Raw genomic sequence first — 23,274 nt, forward strand, 5'->3', positions numbered from 1 at the left:
CCACCCAATGTGATTTTTTTAACCTTTATTCTTTCTTTCTACTGAAATGTGAAAAATGAGTCGGCAGCAGGGATGGGGTTGCTCTTTGCATCTTGACACTTGCCAGGCAACTGAAACTGCAGCAGTGTTCCTCTGTAGATGGGGTGATTGGTGTGCAGTTCATCAGCTGGCCCAGTTCAATCATGTGGGCTAGCCAGTGCTTCTCAGCCATCAGTAAGCATGCAATTCGCCTGGAGACTCTTATTAGATTCAGATTCTGATTCAGGTCTTGGGAGGATCTCTAACGAGCTTCCAGGCAATGCTAATACTTCCAGCCCCAGGAACCACCCTTGCAGTGGCAAGGATTCAGGGAGATAGCGTAGTAATCGAGCACTTTTCTATGACACTAACAGTCTGGTTTTGGATTCAGTTCAGTCACTTACTAGTTGTCAAGTAGGAACATTGCCTGGGAAAAGTTCCTGCATTATCTGTGCTGCTGATTCCTCATTTCAAAATGGTGCTAATAATAGTTCTTAACTCAAAATATTCCAGAAGAGATTGAGTCATTGTGTGTGATATTTCTCAGATCCCAAAAGAGTGTCTGACACACAGCAAAAACAAGCAGATTGACAAATGTGAGTTATTATTATTCAATATTGAAATAATAATGCATCACCCCCTTGCTGAAAACTGTGGACTGGTTTTCCCGTGTCTTCAAGATGAAGTCCAAACTCCTCGGCATGGTTTACAATGTCCTTCACAATCTGGCCTCTACTTTACTCTCCAACTTTGTCTCCATTCCAGAGTTGGGATTCTTCCCAGACCCTCCCCTCACTCCTGTGAGCTAGGTTCCTCTCTTGGATGCTCCCGTAATAGCTGGGGCACATCTCTATGGCAGCACCTCTCACATCCCATTGTAACAATCAAGTTTTCTGTCTCTCTTCTTTGACCAGTTCCTGTGGCAGTAATCATATGTTAAGCAAAAACGTCCTTTGTGGAATAATGAAAACCTGCCCAAATATGCTTACCAGGGCTTTTTCAGACCTCTCTTTTTCCAATCCTTTGACCTCTTCTTTTATGGATCCTGAATTTTTTTTAAAGATTTATTTATTTGAAAGGCAGAGTTACAAAGGGAGGTAGACACAGAGAGATCTTCCATCCACTGGTTCACTCCCCAAATGGTTGCAACAGCCAGAGCTGGGCCAATCTGAAGCCAGGAGCTTCTTCCAGGTCTCGCACACAGGCACAGAGACTCAAGCACTTGGGCCATCTTCTACTGCTTTCCCAGGCCATAACAGAGAGCTGGATTGGAAGTGGAACAGCCAGGACTCAAAGTGGTGGCCAAATGGGATGCTGGCACTGCAGGCAGCAGCTTTTACCCACTACGCTGTAGCACTGGCCCTCCTGTTGTTTTTTTTTTTTTTTTAATTTTAAGGATTCAGACAGGCCACAGCCCCATCCCTCAAGCAAGAGATGCACACGTACCCATCACAGCCATGGTCCTGCTAGTATCACAGCAGCCCTGTGAGGGAACCACACTCTAGACATTGCAGAAGTTCTTGCACTTCCAGATTCAAGGACAAAGCTACCTGAATCAGGGCCCCATCACCAGGCAACCTGCTGGCCTAGCACAGCTGGAAATGCTAGAGTAAGCCAGCGCAGTTCAAATCCACACTGGGTACTTTCCATAGACCATCCTCGTTTAAATCTCCATAATGCCTTTGCATGGCCTAAGACCTCCTGTATTGTAGCTCCTGTCCACCTCTTGAGTCAAGTCACGCTCACTACCGTCTCTCTGCTCCAGCAAGGGGGGTCTGCTTTCAGTTCCTGGAAGACATCGCTGCTAACTGCAGGATCTTCCCCTTGGCCTGAGATGCGCCTCTATTCCAGTCACCACTCACACTCACACACACACACACACACACACACACAGCCGCTAATCTCTCTCTGCCTCCTTTTCATTTCCAAAACTTTGTTTTCTTCCCTGCTCTATTCTAACACCAAGCGTAGTGCCTAAAACATAGGAAGAACTCAATGAACATTTGTTGAATGTTATTGAATTAACTTCTCTGTGATACTTACTTCTTCCAAGTGCAGCCTCCCTCTGTAAGTGTCCTGCCCTGTGTGGGGGTTTGTTTTTCCCTTATGGTACCTGTCACTGATTGTAAATATTTTCCTTTGTCTACTTTTTAACCCCTATTTTCCCTCCAGAATACTCTAAGTTCCATGAGGGTAAAATATATTAGTTTTGTTCGATGTCCAGCACCTAGGAATTGGTTGATACATATTCGTTCTTTAGAGTTGTTCAGTGAGAATTAACTGGCTCAATAATGGCACTTGGAGCCAGTGCTATGGCATAGCCAGTAAAAACCACCACCTGCAGTGCCAGCATCCCACATGGGTGCCAACTCGAGTCCTAGCTGCTCCACTTCCGATCCAGCTCTCTGCTATGGCCTGGGAAAGCAGTAGAAGATGGCCCAAGTCTACTTCAGATCAGCCCAGCTCAGCTCTCGCCATTGCAGCCATTTAGGGGGTGAACCAGCGGATGGAAGACCTCTCTCTCTCTCTCTCTCTCTCTGCCTCTTCTTCTCTCTCTGTGTAACTCTGACTTCCAAAAATAAATAAATCTTTTTGAAAAAAAAAAAAAAAAAGAATGGGGCAGCATTCTTAATCCATTCTATTTAGCTGATATACAAAACTCCTATAAAAGTTTCAAGGACCCTTTGTAGCTTAAAATAGAACAATTAGCATTAGGCAGAGCAGTTTGGAACAGGAAAAAGCCTTAAATGTCATCAGGCTCATTTTTCTCATTTTACAGATGAAAACATTAGCAGCCAGAAAGGGGAAGTAATGTGCAAAGCTAGTTAGTAGCAGGATTACAAGTAAAACTCAGGCCTTCTCTCAGTACTTTTTTTTTTTATTTATTTATTTGAAAGTCAGAGTTTACACAGAGAGAGAAGGAGAGGCAGAGAGAGAGAGAGGTCTTCCATCTGCTGGTCCACTCCCCAACTGGCCACAATGGCCAGAGCTGCGCTGATCTGAAGCCGGGAGCCGGGAGCTGCTTCTGCATCTCCCGTGCAGGTTCGGGGACCCAAGGACTTAGGCCATCTTCTACTGCTTTCCCAGGCCATAGCAGAGAGCTGAATTGGAAGTGGAGCAGCCGGGACTTGAACTGGCACCTATATGTGAATGCCAGCACTGCAGGTGGTGGCTTTACTTGCTACACCACAGTGCCAGCCCCTTCAACTTTTTTACTACACAAATAATCCACCCAGGAGTAAAGTTTACTCAGCACCTGCTCTATTTTTCTCTCATTTTTTATTATAATTTTAAACAGATTCAATATTATTTAGAGATACAAGTCTAAGGACATAATGATATTCCCTTCCTTCCTCCCTGCATCTCACCTTCCTTCCTTCTCTCTTCCTTTCTTTTTTTTTTTTTTTTTTTTAGTTTTTGAGATAACATTTTAAATTTACATTACATTGTAAAGGCTTACTACTTCATCAAATAAGAAGTTTAACAAGTAAAAGGCAAGATGATCCTAGTTTAGTGGGAATATACACAATTGCTATAAACAATAATTGAATGGAAAAATGATCATCTCACCCAAATACAAGTTTTTTTGGTTAGTTATTCATATTTCCGTCAATGAAATAGAACCAACTAAATACTTCCTGTGGGTTACAAGACAATAATTAAGTTCATTTAAACTTTAACTTATTTCTTCTCAACAGTTGGTGTACAAGAATAATTTTATAGAGACTGCAATGCAAATAATTATACATTACATTTTTTGTACTGTATTAGTTACCACAGATCAGGGGAAACACGATAATTGTTTTGGGGGAAAGACTGGCTTATATCATCAAGTATAATGGTTTCCAGTTGCATCCATTTTGTTACACAAAACAGGATTTCATTCTCTTTAACAGCTGAGTAATATTCCATAGTGTACATATACCACTTTTTTTTATCCAGTCATTGGTTGATGGGCATTTGAGTTGAGTCCATTCACCCATTCGTGTGTTGATGGACACCTAGGTTGATTCCATATCTTTGCTGTCATGAATAATGCTGCAGTGAATACGGGAGTGAAGCTATCTCTTTTACCTGCTGACTTCCTTTCCTTGGAATTTATACCCAGAAGTGGGACAACTTGGTCATACTTGGTTCTAGTTTTCATTTTCTGCGGAACCTCCACACTGTTTTCTACAATGGCCGGACTAATTTGCATATCTCACAGTATATGAGAGTTCCCCTTTCCTGACATCCTCACCAGCATTTGCTTTTTTGTTTTCTGGTTCTGGATGTTCTGGATGGGGTTTTTGGTTTGCTTTTGTTATTGTTGTTTGTTTTGTTTTGTCTTTGAAATGATAGCCATGATATCTCACTATGGTTTTGATTTGCTTTTCCTTGATGATTACTGGCGAGTATTTTTTTATAAACTTAATTGCCATTTATATACCTTCTTTTGAGACATGTCTATTCAGGTAATTTGCCCATTTTAAAATCAGACTACTTTCTTTCTGCTGTTGTTTGAATGCTTATAGGTTCTGGATACTAATCTGTTGTCAGATAAATAGATTACAAATCTTTTCTCCTATTCTGTAGGTCCTCTCTTCACTCTGTTGGTAGCCTCCTTGGCTGTGCAGAAGTTTGATGTAATCTCATTGGTCAAATTTTGCTTTTGTTGCCAGTGCTTTTGGGGTCATATTCAAAAAAAATTCTTTGCCCAGAACAATGTCCTGAAGAGTTTCCTCTCTTTCCTTCTAGTATTTTCACAGTTTGGGGGACTTACAGTTATGTCTTTGATCCACTTTGAGTTTATTTTTGTGTATAGTAAAAATTAGGGGAGGCTGGCGCTGTGGCATAGCGAGTAAAGCTGCTGCCTGTAGTGCCAGCATCCCATATGGGCGCCGGTTCGTGTCCCGGCTGCTCCATTTCCGAACCAGCTCTCTGCTATGGCCTGGAAAAGCAGTGGAGGATGGCCCAAGTCTTTGGGTCCCTGCACCAGTGTGGGAGACCTGGAGGAGGCTCCTGGCTCCTGGCTCTGTATTGATGCAGCTGCGGCTGTTGCGGCCATCTGGGGAGTGAACCAGCAGATGGAAGACCTCGCTCTCTCTGCCTCTCCTTCTCTGTGTAACTCTGAATTTAAAACAAATAAATCTTAAGAAAGGAAGAAAGGAAGAAAGGAAGGAAGGAAGGAAGGAAGGTCTAGTTTTCTTTCTTCTGCAGACCTGTATCTAGTTTTCACAATGCCATTGATTGAAGCGATTGACCTTTTTCCAATGTGTGTTCTTGTACCCTTTGTGAAAAATCAGTTGACTGTGAATATATGTGTTTATTTGTGGTTTCTGTATTCTGTTTCATTGGCTTATATGTTTTTGAACAACATTAATTGATTCATAATTTTTATTTGAAAGGCAAAGAGACAGAGAGTTAATTCCATCTTCTGGTTCACTCCCCAAATGCTGGATCAGAACTCGATCCAGGTTTCCCATGTGGAGAGTAGGGACCCAAATACTTGAGCCATTACTTGCTGTGTCCCAGGCTGCACATTAGCTGGAATCTGGAATTGAGGAAGCAGACACTTGAACCTAAGAACTCGGACATGAGATGTGTATGTCCCAAGTGATGACGTAATCCATATGCCAGATGCCACCCCTGTGTGTCTGTTTTCATGACCGTGCTATGCTGTTTATGATAAGGTATTGTGATGCCTGTAGCTTTGTCTCTTTTCTCAGGGTTTCTTACTATTTGGGGTCTTTTGTGGTGCCATACAAATTTTAGGAGTGTTTTTTTATACCTCTGTAAGTAATTAGTATTTTAATAGGAATTGTGTTGAATTTGTAGATTGTGCCACAGAGTGATGGACATCTTAACAATATTAATTATAAATTACCCAGTGTGTGGTATTTTGTTACAGCATCAGGAACAAAGTAAGATAAAAATTCATGCCAAGCCGGTGCTGCGGCTCAATAGGTTAATCCTCCGCCTGTGGCACTGGCACATCGGATTCAAGTCCTGGTCAGGGTGCCGGATTCTGTCCCGGTTGCTCCTCTTCCTGTCCAGCTCTCTGCTATGGCCTGGGAGTGCAGTGGAGGATGGCCCAAGTCCTTGGGCCCTGCACCCGCATGGGAGACCAGGAGAAGCACCTGGGTCCTGGCTTCGGATCAGCGCGGTGCGCCGGCCATAGTGGCCATTGAGGGGTGAACCAACGGAAAAGGAAGATCTTTCTCTCTGTCTCTCTCTCTCTCTCACTGTCCACTCTGCCTGTCAAAAAAGGAGAAAAAAAATTCATGCCAAGAAGTGTGGCATTGCTATGAAAAAATACCTAAGTCGCGTGGAAGTGGCCTTGGTACTGAGTAATAGGCAGAGGCTGAAAGAGTTTGGAGGAGCAGGCCAGAAAAGTCTACATTGTGAGCATGATGGGTGTTTCTGGTGAGGACTCAGAAGAGAACTGTAGAGAAAGCCTGAATCTTCCAAAATATGGTTTAACTAACGATAATCAAAATGTTGCTATAAATGTAGACCACAAAGGCTGTTCTTAGAAGGTCTCAGTAACGAGCAAAGTGTTAGAAGCTGGAGAAAAGGTCATCATTGTTGCAAAGGTGAAGGGCTTGGCTGAGTTGCATCTGTGCCCTAGTGCTTTGAGCGAAGCCAAACCTAAAAGCAATGAACTAGGATACTTGGCAGAAGAAGTCTCTAAGCGAAGTATTCAAGGTCCTGCATAGCTTCCCTTGACTACTTAAAGTAAAATGCAAAAAGAAAAAAATAAAGATGGAATTTAAGATGAAAGGGGAAACAGATTTTGAAGATTTGGAAAATTATCAGACCTGCCAGATTGTAAAAAATTAAAAAGGAAAAAGCCATTTTAGGAGAAAACACTGAAGATGTAGCCAACCAACTCTTTGATAGGAAGATTATTACTGTTAAAAGGAAGCCACAGGCTCATCTTCGGGAAAACGGGAGCTGCCCCGCCTTTCACAGGGCCAAATACCAGGACCTGGGGAAGAATGGGTCCAGATGAATGGCCCTGGGCACCCAAGGTAACTCCGGGCACATATCCCAGAACTGCCCCAGGTTTCTGCTCCACATATCCAGGCACAGCACTCCTCAGCCACCTCAGCTGTGGCTCAAGTGTACCCAGGTACAAGCAGGGTTGTCCCTCCAGTATGCACAGTGTTAAGCCTTGGTGGCATCTGTGCCATGCCAACTCTGCAGGCTTACAGTGTGTAAGAGCTGGGGGGAGGGAGCAAGGCTGCCTCCATGTGGATTTCAAATGATGCCCGCGGAGAACTCTGGGGCCCAGGCAGAGAACTGCCAAAGAGGTAGAACCACTGCAGACCACTGGGGACCACCAGGGAAACAGCTGGTGAAGTCATGAGGGAGGGCCGCTCCTGAGATCCCAAATCTGTAACGACAACCACACCAGCACATAACTAACACCAGCCTGGAGCCGCAGGCTCCAGACCCCAAGTTGCTGTGCCCTGGGGAACCACGGTGGTTGATGGGCCTGCCTGGGGGCCTCAGGGGCCCAACCCCCATCCCAGTGCATCTGGAAGACAGAACATGGAGTCAAAGAAAATCATGTTTGGCTTAGCAGTTAAGCCACCAGACGGGACAACAGCCCATGTCAGAATGCCAGGGTTTGGTCCTGGCTCTGATTTTGATTCCAACTTCCTGCTAATGTGTACTCAGAGGGGCAGAAGGTAATGAGTCAAATAGCTGGGTTCCTGCCTCCCATGTGGGAGACCTGGACAGTATTCTTGGCTCCCAGCTTCCACCTGGCCCAGCCCAGCCATTGCAGGCATTTAGGGAGTAGACCAAAGGATGAGAATGCTGCCTCTGTCCACATGTCTCTCTCTTTCCACCTCTCCTGCCTGCATCCCCCAGATAAAAATAAATAATGAAAGAAAAATATCCTATGAATTGAGATTGAATGCTGTTTGCCTTATTGAGTTTTAGACTCCCTTGGGTCCTATTATCCCATTCTTCTTTCCTATTCCTCCCTGTAGGAATGGGAATGACTATCCTAGGCCTGTGCCACCATTGTATTTTAGAAGTATATCACATGTTTGATTTCACTTGTTCATAACTGGAGAGCAATTGGCAAGGATAAATTTTGAGTCTCACCCATGTCTGATTTTGATGAAACTCTGGACTTGACACATTAGAGTTGGTGCTGGAATGAGTTTCAGAATTTTGAGACTAGGATGGAATGAGTGTTAGAGGAGACAAGCAGGTGGGAAGAACATGAATTTTCAGGTCCAGGGGCCGAACCCTGTGGCCTGGATGTGTCTCACAAAATGTTTATGTTGACATTTAATTGCAAATGTGATAGGATGAAGAGGTGAGCCTTTAGGGGTGATTAGATCACCATGGCAGAGCCTCAATATGTAAGAGGCTTCACAGGTGAGTGTTTGACGAAGTGCAAAAAGTGGTCACTTGAGATGCCCACATCCCATGCTGGAGTGCGTGTTTCTAGTCCTGGCTCTGCTCTCCATTCCAGCTTCCTGCAAATGTGCATCCTGTAAGCAGCAATTGATGGCTAAAGTACTTGGGCCCCTGCCATCCAGATGGGAGACCAAGATTGAGGTCCAGGCTCCTGTCTCTGGCCTGGTCCAGCCCTGGCTGTTGCAGGCATTTGGGGAGTGAATCAGCAGAGGAAAGATCTCTCTCCATCTGTCTCTCTCCCTCTGCCTCTAAAATAAAATCAATTAATTAAAGCGAGAATCTTTAGAAAGCTGCTTGGCCCTTTTTGTTCCTGCAGCTTTTGCCCATGTGGATGCAAGCCTCCAGAACTGTGAGAAATAAATTCATGTTTATAAGTTACCAAATTTATGGATTTTTATTATAGTGTCAGGAACGGACTAAGTCACCCAACAAATTATATAAGCAAAGCAAAAATTTATTTAGCAATAAATGTTTGTCTTTTAGGTGTCACTGCTGTGTACTGAACCAAACATCAGGCACTAGGATAAAGAGCATATAAATAATTTCACTTGAACTTTCATGATAAGCCTATGAGATGGATGTTACTACTAGTCCCATTTTACAGAATAGGCAACTGAGTCTTAGCAAGGCTAAAATGCCCAAAGTCAGGCAGCTGATGTGAATTCAACAGCTGGCTCATACTCTTAGGCTATAAACCTGACTTCCTCCAAGCTATGTAAGGCTGACTTTTTACCATATTGTTTGTAAGCAAGAGGATTCTCTCTCTCTCTCCCTCTCTCTCTCTCTCTCTCTCTCTCTCTCTCTCATACATACAGACACACACACACACACACAGGAAAGTTACAAAAATTTCATGTATATATTAGTTAACGATTACAAAAATGAACACCATCTAACTACCACAATAGGCAGTTACAAAAATAAAGCATGGCTATACTGACATCTCTTTATCCTAACTGCCCCTCTCCTCTCTGAAGGTGATAAGGTCCAGACTTAAATGATAATGGTATTCCTGTTTTCCTTTATATTTTTACCATGTACTGATGAATTCCTGAACACCATTCATTAAGTCTGCCTTTAGGAAGGGAGATGATTTATACAACTGAGATCATAAAAGATGTCTTTTTTTCACATCTAGATTTTTCAATGGTTCAACTTTGCTTCAAACTGATCTAAATGCTTACAGCAGTAATTTGCTCATTTTCATCACTGAATAGTGTTTGATTAGATGAATATGCCACAATTTAGTTATTCTTTCTGCCATTGATAAACACTTGGAGTTTTTAATTTTAGGATATTTTGGATAATTCTGGTACAACATTCTTGAACCTGTGCCTCCGTGTCTCTGAGCATGCATTCCTCTAAGGTTTAAACCTGGAAGTAGGGTGTCTGGGCCATGGGGTATGTCTATGAGCATACTCAGATTTAGAATATAATACAAGATTATCTAAGTGCCTGTACTATTTTACATTCCCATCTGCAGTGTGTGAGACTTCCTGCTACTCCCTCCCTTCGATAAGGTTTATGTAAAAGACAGACTATTGGGTGCCGGGGGCGCACTTGACACATTGGTTAAAATGCTGCTTGGGACACCCGCATCCCAGATGGGACTGTCATGGATTCCGACCTGAATCCATTTGCAACTCTAGCTTTCTGCCAGTGTGCACTCTGGAGGTAGCACGTAAAAGCTCCAGTACAGGGGTCTCTGCCACCCGTGTAGGAGCCCCGGTTGAGATCCAGGCTCCTGACTGCAGCTCCAGCCCAGCCTCTGCTGTTGCAGGCACTTTGGAGAGTAAACAAGCAGGCGGGAGATCTCTGTCTCTACCCGTCTCTGTCTTTTTTTCTCTTCCTGCCTTTTAAATGAGATGAAAATGAACCAATCCATCTGCAGCTCTGTGCCTTGCCCTTCCTGAGGAAGACTGTCAAGTCCCACGCAGCAGTCCTCTCGCTCGGCTCCCTCATGACACCTGTGCTGCCTTGGTTTCTGAACTTTCCATTTTCCAGCTACATTTCCTTTTCCACTTGTATTCTCCCTCTTGGAGTAGGAAAAATTCCTGAGTTCTACCATAAATTACTTCAGCTGAGCTCATATAAGGAATGAGAGAAAAGACAAAAATATATAAATTTCCTGGAAAGATATTCTTTATCAGTTTAGTTATGGTCTCTTCAGAACCCATACAAGGGCCACAGACACAGGGAGAATTTTCCGTTCTCCAGGTTATAAGCAAATCCACTTTCCAGAAATCCACATGCTGACCAAAATCTACAAGTCTAATATGGTCTTTCCCTCTGACATTACACTAAGATCAGTAATGAAGGATTCAGCAAGTTTTATTTGACAGAGAATTAAGTGAACCTCAAGAATAAAAGCTCCTTAAGGCAAGTTTTGGTTGTCCAAGGCAGAGGACAACACATGAGTATGTAAATAAATATTTGTTGGTTATATAATGCAAGCATAGGCTGTCAAATGTCATTTCTAGATATTTGCATAAGAAACCCAATGATTTTATGGGTTCTTTAAATTGTAAGAGATGGAAACCTTTGACATCTCAAGCTGTGGTTACAGTCAGAGCCATCAAGCACTTGGCTCACTCCCTCTGTTCTATTAGTTGTATCCACTGCACCAGGCATGTAAGGAGACCATCATTCCCAGTGATGGGTTTTCAGAAAATACAGGCCAAGAGAGAACTTTAGATCTTGAAGTTTCTGATTACATGTTGACATGATATAGGAGTGGTTTAACCTGAAAAGAGCTGTGGATATATGGATATTTTCATGCTATTCATTCACTCATTCAAAAAATATTTACCATGCAACCTCCTGTACCAACTACAACAGGCTCAGTTATGGTGAAATCACTATGAATAAGACACAATCTCATAATTTAAGTCTAGACACAGAGGAAAACTCCAATAATTAAACTACATGGTAATCAGAGCTGTGATGGAGGAAGCCATGAAGTCTGAGAGTGTAAGGAGATAGCACCAAGCACGTGGAGGAAGAGGAGGCTTCCTGGAGAAAAGGATGCTTAAGCAGAGATGATGAGAAGCCAGAAGGCATTAGCCAACCAGAAGACGAGGGAATATCTGTACCCCCATATTTACTGCAGCTCAATTCAAATAGCTAAGGTATGGAATCAACCCAGGTGTCCATCAACTGAAAACTGAATAAAGAAAATGTGGTGTATATATGTATATATACTATGGAAAACTGCTCAGCCATGAAGTAAATGAAATCCTGTCTTTTGCAACGAAATGGATGCAACTGGAAACCATTATGCTTAGTGAAATAAGCCAGTCCTAAAAAGACAAATGTCGGCTGGCACCGCGGCTCAATAGGCTAATCCTCCACCTGTGGCACTGGCACCCCGGATTCTAGTCCTGGTTGGGGTGCCAGATTCTGTCCCGGTTGCCCCTCTTTCAGTCCAGCTCTCTTCTGTGGCCCAGAAGTGCAGTGGAGGATGGCCCAAGTCCTTGGGCCCTGCACCCACATGGGAGACCAGGAGAAGCACCAGGCTCCTGGCTTCGGATTGGTGCAGTGCGCCAGCCGTAGGGGCCATTGGAGGGTGAACCAATGGTAAAGGAAGACCTTTCTCTCTGTCTCTCTCTCTCTCACTGTCCACTCTGCCTGTCAAAAAAAATAAATTAAAAAAAGATAAATGTCATATGTTCTCTCTGATATGTGGTGGTTAATACAGAATACAAAAAATGTCTAGGAATGAAATGAATATCTTCTGATTTGATTGTTGTTTTTAGCCTTTGTTTACACTCCTATAAACTTGTTGAATATTATCCTTAGTGGTGCATTAAGCCTGTGATTATAGACTGGATTGAAATTATATTTTTGCAAAAATTTTAAAAATAAGAAAGGAAGAAAGGAGGGGGGCTGAGAGAGGGAGACCTAGGGAGGGAAATAGAATCGTCTTCTTAGAATTATACCTATAAAGTCTATTCTCTTCATATCAATAAAAATTGAAAAAATAAAAAAACTATGTGACTATGTGAGGTAATATTTATGCTAATTAGCTTAATTGTAGTGATATTTCAACATGGATGGTCAAACATCACATTGTACATCTTAAATATGTACAATTTTTATTTGCCAATTATACACCAGTAAAATCTGAAAAGAAAATAAAGATAGATATATAGATGGGGGGAAAAGAAATAAGCCAGTCACAAAAAGACAAATATCACATGTTTTCTCTGACATGTGATAGTTAACATTGAATACAAAAAAAATGTATAGGAATGAAATGGACATCTTGTGATTTGATTGTTTTTAGCTCTTGTTTATGCCCCTGTGGAACTTTTATTTATTGATTATTATGGTTGGTGGTGCATTAAGCCTGTGATTATAGAGTGGATTTAAATTATGTCTTTGCAAAAAAATTTAAAAAAACAAATAAGAAAGGAAGGAAGGAGGGGAGTTGAGGAAAGGAGGGAAATAGAATTGTACTAAAAAAATACATGGAATCTGTTCTGTTTATATTAATAAAAAAGTTTTTTATGAAGATTTATTTATTTAATTGAAAGTCAGAGCTACAGAGAGGCAGAGGCCCAAGGATTTGGGCCATCTTCTACTGCTTTCCCAGGCCAGAGAGCTGGATCAGAAGTGGAGCAGGCAGGACTCGAACTGGCACCCATATGGGATGCCGGCACTACAGGCGGCGGCTTTACCCACTATGCCACAGCACCAGCCCGTAAAAAACTTTTAAAATAATAGGGAAGACAAAATAAGTGAAAAGAGGAATATGAACCAAAGCTAAAAGGGCAAGAGAGAATAAGAAAAAAAAATGTTCAGAACAGCTGGAGCATGAAATATATAGAAGACTGGGAGAGAGAAGATTAGAGCAGAAATGAGGGACAAGATCCTTGTAAACCGCATTGAGGAATGGAGAGCTGTGGGGAACTGACAGGTTTTGTAGGGGTGGGCATTTGGCACAGAGTTAAGGTGTCCTTGGGGCTGTCTACATCCTGTATTAGAGCACCTGGTTCAAGTCCCAGCTCCTCTGCATCTAATCCAGCTTCCTGCTCCTATGCACTCTGGGGGCAGCAGGTGATGGTCAAGTACTTGGGTCCCTGCCACCCATATAGGAGACCCAGATTCAGCCTGGCCCACAGCCCTGAGCATTTGAGGTTTGAATCAGTGGATGGAAAAATCTCTTTGTATATCTATTTTCAAGTAAAATGAACATCTTGGGAGAGCCTAGTGTGTCCTTAAACAGCAGAAGCCACCTTTGCCGGCAGCAGCCTCTGTTTCACTAAGCAGTATTCTACCGGCGCCTCTTTGGGCTTCCAGAAACATGGCTAGCTGGATTACCTTCTTAGTGCTCAAGAGGAATTCTAGAGCCCAGATTTACTGGGGCCAAAAATAAAAAAACCAGAATGGGTATTTGGCCTAGCGATTAAGATACCAGTTTTTAACAGCTGCTTCCCATATTGGAGTTTCTCAGTTAAAGTCCTGGCTCCACTCCCCATTTAGCTTCCTGCTAATGTGCACAATGGGAGACATCAATGATAGCTCAAGTAATCAGATTCCTGCTACCCATCTGGGAGATTTAGATTGAGTTCCCAGTCCCCAGCTCTGCTTGGCCCTTCTCCAGCCATTGGGGGCACTTGGGGAGTGAACCAGTAGTAGATAGGAGTTATCTGTCTCTGTTTCTCTGCCTCTGCAGTATAAATAAAAATTTCACTTTTCTCTGGATTTTCAAAAATTATTACTGAAGAGGATTGGTACAGGCAACCATAGTCAAAAAACAAAAATTTTTAAAATAAATCCTGAGCATGGTACTCCCCAAAGTCTCCCAGGTAATGAACTAGACTTGCACCTGAACACTTGGCCTACTTTTGTGTGCTTGCAGCTCTAGCTGTCTCGTAGGCCTCAATCTGCACAATAACTTTCAGCTGCTCTCCCAGCCCCCAATTTGGGTCAATTCATTCGGATTCTGAACTCTTCTCCAAACTTTCCCACCTTTCTCCCACATGCTAACACCACCATGATGATGCTACTAATTTGGGAATCAAATAACAGCTAACTCAAAACAATGCAATACTGCTACTTCTCAGAACAGAAGGGTTTTGATGAAGACAGAGAAAATCTACCAACTGTAATGCAACTTAGTTGCTGGAAAATAGAAAGTCAAGGAAGATTGGAAGAGAAGATAGCAGTGCAGAAGGACAGGGAACTATTAATGAATTCCCTCAGTGGCATAATGTGTTCTTTCACATGTCTCTCTCCTGATGGTAGACTTATGCTGGCCCCTTAATCCGTACAGTGAGCCTGAACTTTGACTTATTGGATAAATGTCAAATAGCTCTGGATTTCTGGTCTTGACAGCTCAGGTAATTTCCTTTCCAATGAAAGAGATCGTGTAGAAATAAAACTGTATGCTCATCTAAATTTTTTTTCTCTTGTACCCAACTATATCCCTTCTGGTCCCACCCATCAGTCCTGAGTTTACTGACAAAGCCTCAGTAGCCTAATGTGTGAAGGCTGGGGCCAAATGTAAGGAAAAGAAATAAATAAGGGATAATTAGCTTGACTGGTGACAGATTGCTGCCACCGTAGCAGAATCTGCAGGAATTTGGATGCATTTCAGCAGATGTGAAGGATCTTTGATGTAAGAGAAGAGAGAGCAAACCTGGCCATCTTCAGGGGTCCTGATTATGAGCCCACATTCCACAGCTGCTATACATTCAAACATTTATAACAGTCAATGTAATTTGAGGCACATGGAACCAGCCACCTACTCAGAGATCTCTCTTGTTGGGCCTCAAATGCCCTATTCGGTTATCAAACCTTGGTTTCATAGCTTCTGTCTCACCTGACAGAGTGCTGACAGGACCAGGACAGAATCTTGCCACGGACAACAGGTGAATGGCAGGTTGAACCTACAGTTCCAGAGGAAGACACTAGGAGGAGCAAGAGATCAGAAAAGGTTTGGCCATCCTCGGCTCTCCAACAAGTCTGGGAAAGGTCTTCTCAGCGTGAAACCAAAGAATGGGGAAGATGGACACAAATCCTGCTAAATGCTAAAATGCATACAAAGAAACAGGGAAATGCGGCCCAAATAAAGTATCAGAACAAAACTCCAGGGGCTGGCGCTGTCACGTAGTGAGTGAGGCTGCCACCTGCAGTGCCAGCACCCCATATGGGCGACGGTTTGAGTCCCGGCTGCTCCTCTTCCAATCCAGCTCTCTGCTATGGCCTGGGAAAGTGGCAGAAGATGGCCCAAGTCCTTGGGCCCCTGCACCCACGTGAGAGACCCGGAAGAAGCTCCTGGCTCCTGGCTTCTGGCTTTGGAACGACACAGCTCCAGCCATTGTGGCCAACTGGGGAGTGGACCAGTGGACAGAAGACCTCTCTCTCTGCCCCTCCTTCTCTCTCTGTGTAACTCTGACTTTCAGATAAATAAATAAATATTTGAACAAAATAAAATTCCAGTAATCAATCCATTTCTTATGCAATCTATGAGTTGCTTGATGAATAAAATATTTTTAAAGATTTATTTATTTATTTGAAAGGTAGAGTTACAGAGAGACAGAAGGAGAGATAGAGAGATCTTCCATCTACTGGTTCACTCCCCAAATGGCCTCAGTGACCAGGGCTGGGCCATGCCAAGCCAGGAGCCAGGAGTTTCTTCCAGGTTTCCCACGTAGATGCAAGGGGCCAAGCACTTGGGCCATCTTTTGCTGCTTTCTGAGGCACATTAGCCAGAAACTGGATTGGAAGTGGAGCAGCCAGGACTCGAACTGGCTCCCATCTGGGGTGCTGGCACTGCAGGCGGTGGTTCAACCCACTGTGCCATAGCTCCAGCCCCTGACAGAGAATTTAAAATAACTATCATGATGATGCTCAGTGAGTTTAAAGAGAAGGCAGAGAGGCAACTAAATACAATCATGAAAGTGGGGCAAGAACAAAATGAGAATATCAACAGAGATAGAAATGATTTTAAAAAGAACCAAGCAGAAATTTTGGAGCTTAAAAGATAACTGAAAAATTGTTAGAGAGGTACAACAGCACCCTTGATCATGCAGAAGAAATAAGAGATTATGTGAAGTTCTAAAACCAGAGGAGCAAAATGAAAAAGAATAAATAAATGTGAAGAGAGTCTAGGCGACTCATAGGACCCTGTCAAGTGACTAATATACATCTTATGGAAATCACAGAAAAAGAAAAAAAATGAACAGAGAACTTACTTAAAGAAATGATGGCAAGGGCCCGGTGCTGTGGTGCAGTGGGTTAGAACCCTGGCCTGCAGTGCCGGCATCCTATATGGGCACCGGTTTAAGACCTGGCTGCTCCACTTCCGATCCAGCTCTCTACTATGGCCTGGGAAAGCAGTGGAGGATGGCCCAAGTCCTTGGGCCCCTGCACTACATGGAAGACCCAGAAGAAGTTCCTGGCTCCTGGCTTCAGATCAGCACAGCTCCAGCCATTGTGGCCATCTGGGGAGTGAATCGGAAGATGGAAGACCTCTCTCTCTGTCTCTACCTCTCTCTGTAACTTTTTCAAATAAATAAAATAAATCTTTTAAAAAAAGAAATGATGGCCAAAAACTATACAAATACGAATGGAAAACATAGTCAAAAACTCAAAGAGAGGTGTGCATTTGGGGCAGAGGTTAAGATGCCATTTGGCACACCCACATCCCATATAGGCGTGCCTGGGTTGAGTCCTGGCTCTGCTTCTGATTCGAGCTTCCTGCTATTGTGAACCCTGGGAGGCACCAGGTGATGACTCAAGTAACTGTGTCCCTGCCACTGACATAGGAGATGGAGATCAAGTTCTGCTCTCCTAGCTTTGATCTGGCCCAGCCCTGGCAACTGTGGGCAGTTGGGGAGAGAGTCAGTGGATGGAAGATTCTCTCTCTCTCTCTCTCTCTCTCTGTGCCTTTCTAATCAACTACTTAAAATGTTAAGACTCTTATTGACATTTTGAGATGCGATGATTTTGAACAGCCCTTTCTCTCACCTGTTGAGGAACAGATTTATATATATATATATTACATATTATATACTATATTATATATATTATTTTGTTGAGTTCAGTATAGGGTTAATCTTATATGTATAAAGTTAATTGAAAATAGGTCTTTGTAAAATATAAGAATGGGAATAGGAGAGGGAGGAGGAAGAAAGGTGGGAGTGAAAGAAGGAAAGAAGGTAGCATGGGAAGAATCACTATGCTGATAAATTTGTATATATGAAATGCATGAAGTTGTATACCTTAAATAAAAGGTTTCTAGGTTAAAAAAACTCTCAAAGACTTCAAATCAGGATAAATTTTAAAATATTCACACCAAAACACATAATCAAACACCTAAAGTCAAAGGCAATATGGCACAAGCGGGTAAAGCTGCCACCCACAGTGCTGACATCCTATATGGGCGCCAGTTTGAGTCCCAGCTGCTCTACTTCCAATCCAGCTCTTTGCTATGGCCTGGGAAAGCAGTGGAAGGTGGCCCAAGTCCTCGGGCCTCTGCACCCACGTGGGAGTCCCAGAAAAGGCTCCTGGCTCTTTGCTTCGGATCAGCCCAGCTCTGGCCATCATGGCCATTTGGGAAGTGAACCAGCAGATGAAAATCTCTCTCCTCTCTCTCTCTTTCTCTCTCTGCCTCTGCCTCTTTGTAACTCTGCCTTTCAAATAAATAAAATGAATTTTTTTTGTTAAAACATAGCAAGAGAGGAGCAATTTGTCACATAAAATGGAGTTTCTGTAAGATTATAAATGTATTTCTCAGCAGAGTAAAAGGGAATAGAAAAGCATATTCAAAATACTGAAGGAAAAACTGAATCAGAAACACTGTATCTGCCAAAATTATCCTTCCAAAATTAAACAGAAGGAGTGGTGTTTTGTCTAGCAGTGAAGATATCAGCTTGGACACCTGCATCCCATATTAGAGTGCCTGGGTTCAAGTCCTGGCTCCAATCCTGATTCCAGAGTCCTGCTAATGCACACCCTGGTAGCCAGTGGGTGATGGCTCAAATGGTTTTGTTCCTGACACACATGTGGAAGACCTGGATGGAGTTCCCAGCTCCCAACTTCAGCTTGTCCCAGCTCTCACCATTGCAAGCATTTGGGAGATTTCTCCCAGCAGAGGAGAGGTTTCTCTGTTTCTCAAATAAATAAATAACCAAATAAGAATAAGTAACCAGATGGAAAAAGGACTGCGCTCGCTCTCTCTCTCTCTCTCTCTCTCTCTCTTTTGACAGGCAGAGTTGGACAGTGAGAGAGAGAGAAAGGTTCTCCTTTTCTGTTGGTTCACCCCATAAATGGCTGCCACGGCCGGCGCACTGCGTCGATCCAAAGCCAGGAGCCAGGTGCTTCCTCCTGGTCTCCCATGCGGATGCAGGGCCCAAGCACTTGGGCCATCCTCCACTACCCTCCCAGGCCACAGCAGAGAGCCGGATTGGAAGAGGAGCAACCAGGACAGAATCCGGCACCCCAACCGGGGCTAGAACCCCGGGGTGCTAGTGCCGCAGGTAGAGGATTAGCCAAGTGAGCGGCAGCATTGGCCTGCTCTCTCCTAATGTCTGGGAACAGACATAGAAATCTCAGAGGAAATTCTGATTATCTCTACTCGGTTTGCATGCCTCTGCCTAAACCCATCACTATGGTGAAGGATGCTAGGGTAATGCAATTGGCTCAAGCTTGAAATAGGTGGTAGCAGGTGGAAAGAGGGGGCAGTGCTGGAAATGAGACAGCCTGTGATTGACAGTTGTACCAGGTTACATGGAACAGAGCAAGGAAGAGTCTCCTTTGGAAGGAATGCCAATAGATTCAAATAACTAACACCATGGCTGCCAAGAAAGGTGACAATCAATATTGGAGATGGGGAGGTTGGAGAATGAATTCAGTGATAGGAGACAGCAGGGATAGGTGGAGCACTATTTTTCTAAGACCAGGCTGAACTAGGCTATGGGATTATAAAGTTGTTGTTAGGGTAGATGTGGAGGGGGCAGAAGGTGGGATGCATGAAAATAAGAACCTTATGCTAGCTACATGTATGCGTGAGGTAGTTTAAATTCTCTCACTTTTGGGCTGGCGCTGTGGCATAGCGGGTAAGGCCGCCACCTGCTGTGCCGGCATCCCATATGGGCGCTGGTTCAAGTCCTGGCTGCTCCACTTCCAATCCAGCTGTCTGCTATGGCCTGGGAAAGCAGTAGAAGATGGCCCAAGTCCTTGGGGCCCTGCACCCACGTGGGAGACCGGCAAGAAGCTCCTGGCTCCTGGCTTCAAATCAGTACAGTTCTGGCCATTGTAGCCATCTGGGGAGTGAACCAGTGGATGGAAGATCTCTCTCTCTCTCTCTCTTTCTCTCTCTGCCTCTCTTTCTCTCTCTGTGTAACTCTTTCAAATAAATAAATAAATCTTTAAATAAATAAATAAAATAAAATATCTCAATTTTCCATAAAGGAATATTTCAAAATTGAATATGGATTAGAGACTGATGATGGAAAGTGCTGGGATTTTCTCAGGTAAATTGTGGAGTTCGATGCAATTAGAAACACATCTCCAAAATAGCTTTGCTTTTGTTGGCAGGTGGCCAGACCCTGAAAAGCTTAGATTGGTATAAAGGAGATTCAAATACATGTCTTACATATGCTTAAGAAATCGAGCTACAGGAAGAGACAAGGCAGAACAAGCCATCTGCCTGGAAGGTATGCAAGATCCAAGAGTGAGTGTGCAAAGGAAGAGAGCTTCAGTCTTCTAAGATCATGGGCAGTGAAGAGGTCAGAGACTCTAAGCTGCATAAAGAATATCAAGACCAAGGCAGACAGCGTCTGGGGCTCGTAAAAGCCAGCAGAACACTGTGCTTTCAGCTGTTTGGCACGCAAAGTCCCTTCCTTCAAAACAGTGCCACACACATCTTCTCTAAGAAATCTTCCAGCGTATCTCAGCAGTAAAGAGCTATTCCATGCATGGACTCACTGATGCGTGCTCAGGGCTGGCCTATGAGGAATGGAGAGGTTTTGATGACACTGGGCCAAGGGACTGAGAAGACTAGAGACCTGCTGCAGCTTGTTCATCCTTCTTCCCTGTGACGTTCAGGTGAGAAATCAAAATAGTACAACCACCTGAATAAATGCCCGATTTCTTAGTGTGAAGCTCTTTTTAAAACAAAATTTGGGAGCCAGTGTTTAGCCTAGCATCCCACATTGGGCTCCATGTCCAGTTCTGGCTTCTGACTCCAGCTTCCTGCTAAAGCATACCCTAAAAGGCAGCATGATGGCTCAGTATTTGGGTCCCTGGTTCCCACTTGGGAGACCTGGATTTTGTTCCTGGCTCCTAGCTTCAGCACTGGCTCAACCTGGACATCTCGGGGTGAACCAGCAGATAGGAGCTCTGTTTCTGTCTTTCTACCTCTCAAACCCTCACAACTCCCTCCCCTCCAGAAAAGATACCAAAAGAAAAAAATTAGAGGAAGGATCTACACAAAAGGCCCACAAGCACCTCTCCCTCCCCATGACACACTAAAATCTTCCTGCCCACTGTTCTACCACATCAGACAAGAAATCCAAGTAAGAAAAGGTACACTTGCTATGCACCTGAGGAAGAGAAACCTGAGGAAGGATGGCCAGATTCCAACAGAAGGCCCTGATCCGTTCACCTATTCCTGCAACACGAAGTAGGAGAGGAAGCTGATTGGAGGATCATCACTCTGCTCTTGTTAAATGTGAATCAGTGAATTTCCTGGAATATGACTGATCTACTCAACAACTCCTCTCTGGGAAAACGTGAAAACTAGGAGAGAATGGGAGATGTGGGGCCTCCCTTTCCTCTAACACTTGACCTTTGAAACTCGGGCCATGGCGGGGACAGGCGTTTGGCACAGTGGTTAAGTCACCATTGAGGACACCTACGTTCCTTATGAGAGTGCCTGGTTCAAGACCTGCTCCTCTGCTTCCAACCCAGCTTCCTGCCAATGCACTCTGGGAGGCAACAGTAATGGCTCAACTACTTGGATCCCTGCCACTCAAGTGGGAGACCCAGCTCCTGGCCTCAGTCTGGCCCAGCCCTGGCTGTTGCAGACATTTGGGGAATGAACCAAAAGGTGAAATCTCTCTCTCTTTCTGTGTCTCTCTGCCTTTCAAATGAAATTAAAATAAATAAATATTTAATTGAAAAAAGAATGGGCCAACAGGATCAGTATTGCTGGGTAGCTTGTTAGAAAAGCAGAAACTTGGGCCCCACCTAGATTAACAGAATTGGTCATACACAGGTTAATGTTTGAGATGCACTGAGTCTCTGATTCCTAAATTGACTCTCAAATTTTTTGTCATTTGAATCTTTGCTCACTTCCTAAAATAATGCTCTGCATATGGTCAACAGTTAATGAATGCTTGTTGGCACCTATTTAATTCCATTCGAAGGGAGGAGGCCTCTTCTGAGAAGCCAGAACGCACTTACTGATGAGTGCCTTCAATAGACAGAAGTGTACTACAAACAAGCAAACAAAACAATTCCAGACATTACACATAGCTCTGCTGAGCAGGACAGATGGGCAGAGTAAAAGTCTCGTCTCAATCTATCTCTCCGCCCATAACATTCCCTCTTTGCCCCATTTAAGCTCTCTTTTATCAGAGCTAGCTCTATGCCTTTGGATTGAGTTTCGCTTCCTCCACAGGGTAGTGTTTAAGTGGGCCACATGTTTCACGCAGCCGTACCCTCAAACCCCAAATCTAAGATTGAGACACTGTACCATTAAGCCAGGACACGGTAGGAAAACAAAGAGCAATGTGGGCACATTCATACTTCTCACCTTTAAATGATTGCAACCACGTGACCCAAATCGTGTCTGACTTCTGATAGTCGCCAGATCCTAGGCCTGGCTCTCTGGCCAGTATTTGCCCCTGGAGCCCTTCCTACCTGAGAGGCAGTATGCAGTGGCTCCCAACCCCAATTTGTTCCCTGTGATCTACCTGATAGAATATCATAGAGTAAAGGGGACCAGGAGCTGGCGTGTATTTGTGTATTATCTGGAATTCTGCCACAACAGTGTCATGGGATCCCATAATGACAGAATTTAATGAGTAATAATTAAAATTGCCATCTGTTGAGCAGTTACAATGTGTTTTACAACAGCTCCATGAAGAAAGTAGTAACCTCAGTTAATGAATGAGGAAATCTGAGTTTTCTGAAGTTGAGCAACTTGCCTAAGAAGTAGCAGAATTAGACTTCCAGCCCATGCCCATCTGAGCCCACAGCCCCTGAACAACTGCACTAACACGATGTCTTGTTAGAGACCCCTGTAAACGCCCTTTGTGATGAGAGAATCACTTGCTCTCTCTGCTGCTAACATGAAGTTCAAATGAGATCCAAGATGTTAAAGCCCTTAGAGGGGCGGGGGCTGTGGCAGAGCGGGTACAGACGCTGCCTGCAGTCCCAGCTGCTCCTCTTCTGATCCAGCTCTCTGCTATGGCCTGGAAAAGCAGTAGAAGATGGCCCAACCAGCGCTATGGCACAGCGGGTTAATGCATGGCCTGAAGTGCCAGCATCCCACATGGGTGCCAGTTCAAGACCCAGCTGCCCCACTTCTGATCCAGCTCTCTGCTGTGGCCTGGGAAAGCAGAAGATGGCCCAAGTGCTTAGGCCTCTGCACCTGTGTGGGAGACCCAGAAGAAGCTCCTGGCTCCCGGCTTAGGATTGCTGCAGCTCCAGCCCTTGTGGCCAATTGGAGAGTGAACCAGTGTATGGAAGACCTCTCTCTCTGCCTCTGCCTCTGTCTCTGTCTCTGCCTCTCTGTAACTCTGCCTTTCAAATAAATAAATAAATCTAAAAAAAAAAAAAAAAAAAAAGGCCCTGAGAAAAGGGAACTACTTTGGCCGG

General features: G+C 43.9%; 1 long non-coding RNA gene across 1 annotated transcript in view; it reads left to right on the forward strand.

Moving 5' to 3' along the window:
* The window catches only part of LOC108175597 (uncharacterized), a 33,752-nt gene extending 12,177 nt beyond the window's left edge, over positions 1-21,575 (forward strand). Inside the window, exon 3 of the long non-coding RNA XR_001792283.3 lies at positions 19,987-21,575. This is a non-coding gene — a long non-coding RNA (uncharacterized lncRNA). The remainder of the gene's footprint in view (positions 1-19,986) is intronic.
* Positions 21,576-23,274: the final 1,699 nt, after the last annotated feature.

The sequence above is a fragment of the Oryctolagus cuniculus genome, chromosome 20 (assembly GCF_964237555.1).
Source record: "Oryctolagus cuniculus chromosome 20, mOryCun1.1, whole genome shotgun sequence".
Taxonomy (NCBI): domain Eukaryota; kingdom Metazoa; phylum Chordata; class Mammalia; order Lagomorpha; family Leporidae; genus Oryctolagus; species Oryctolagus cuniculus.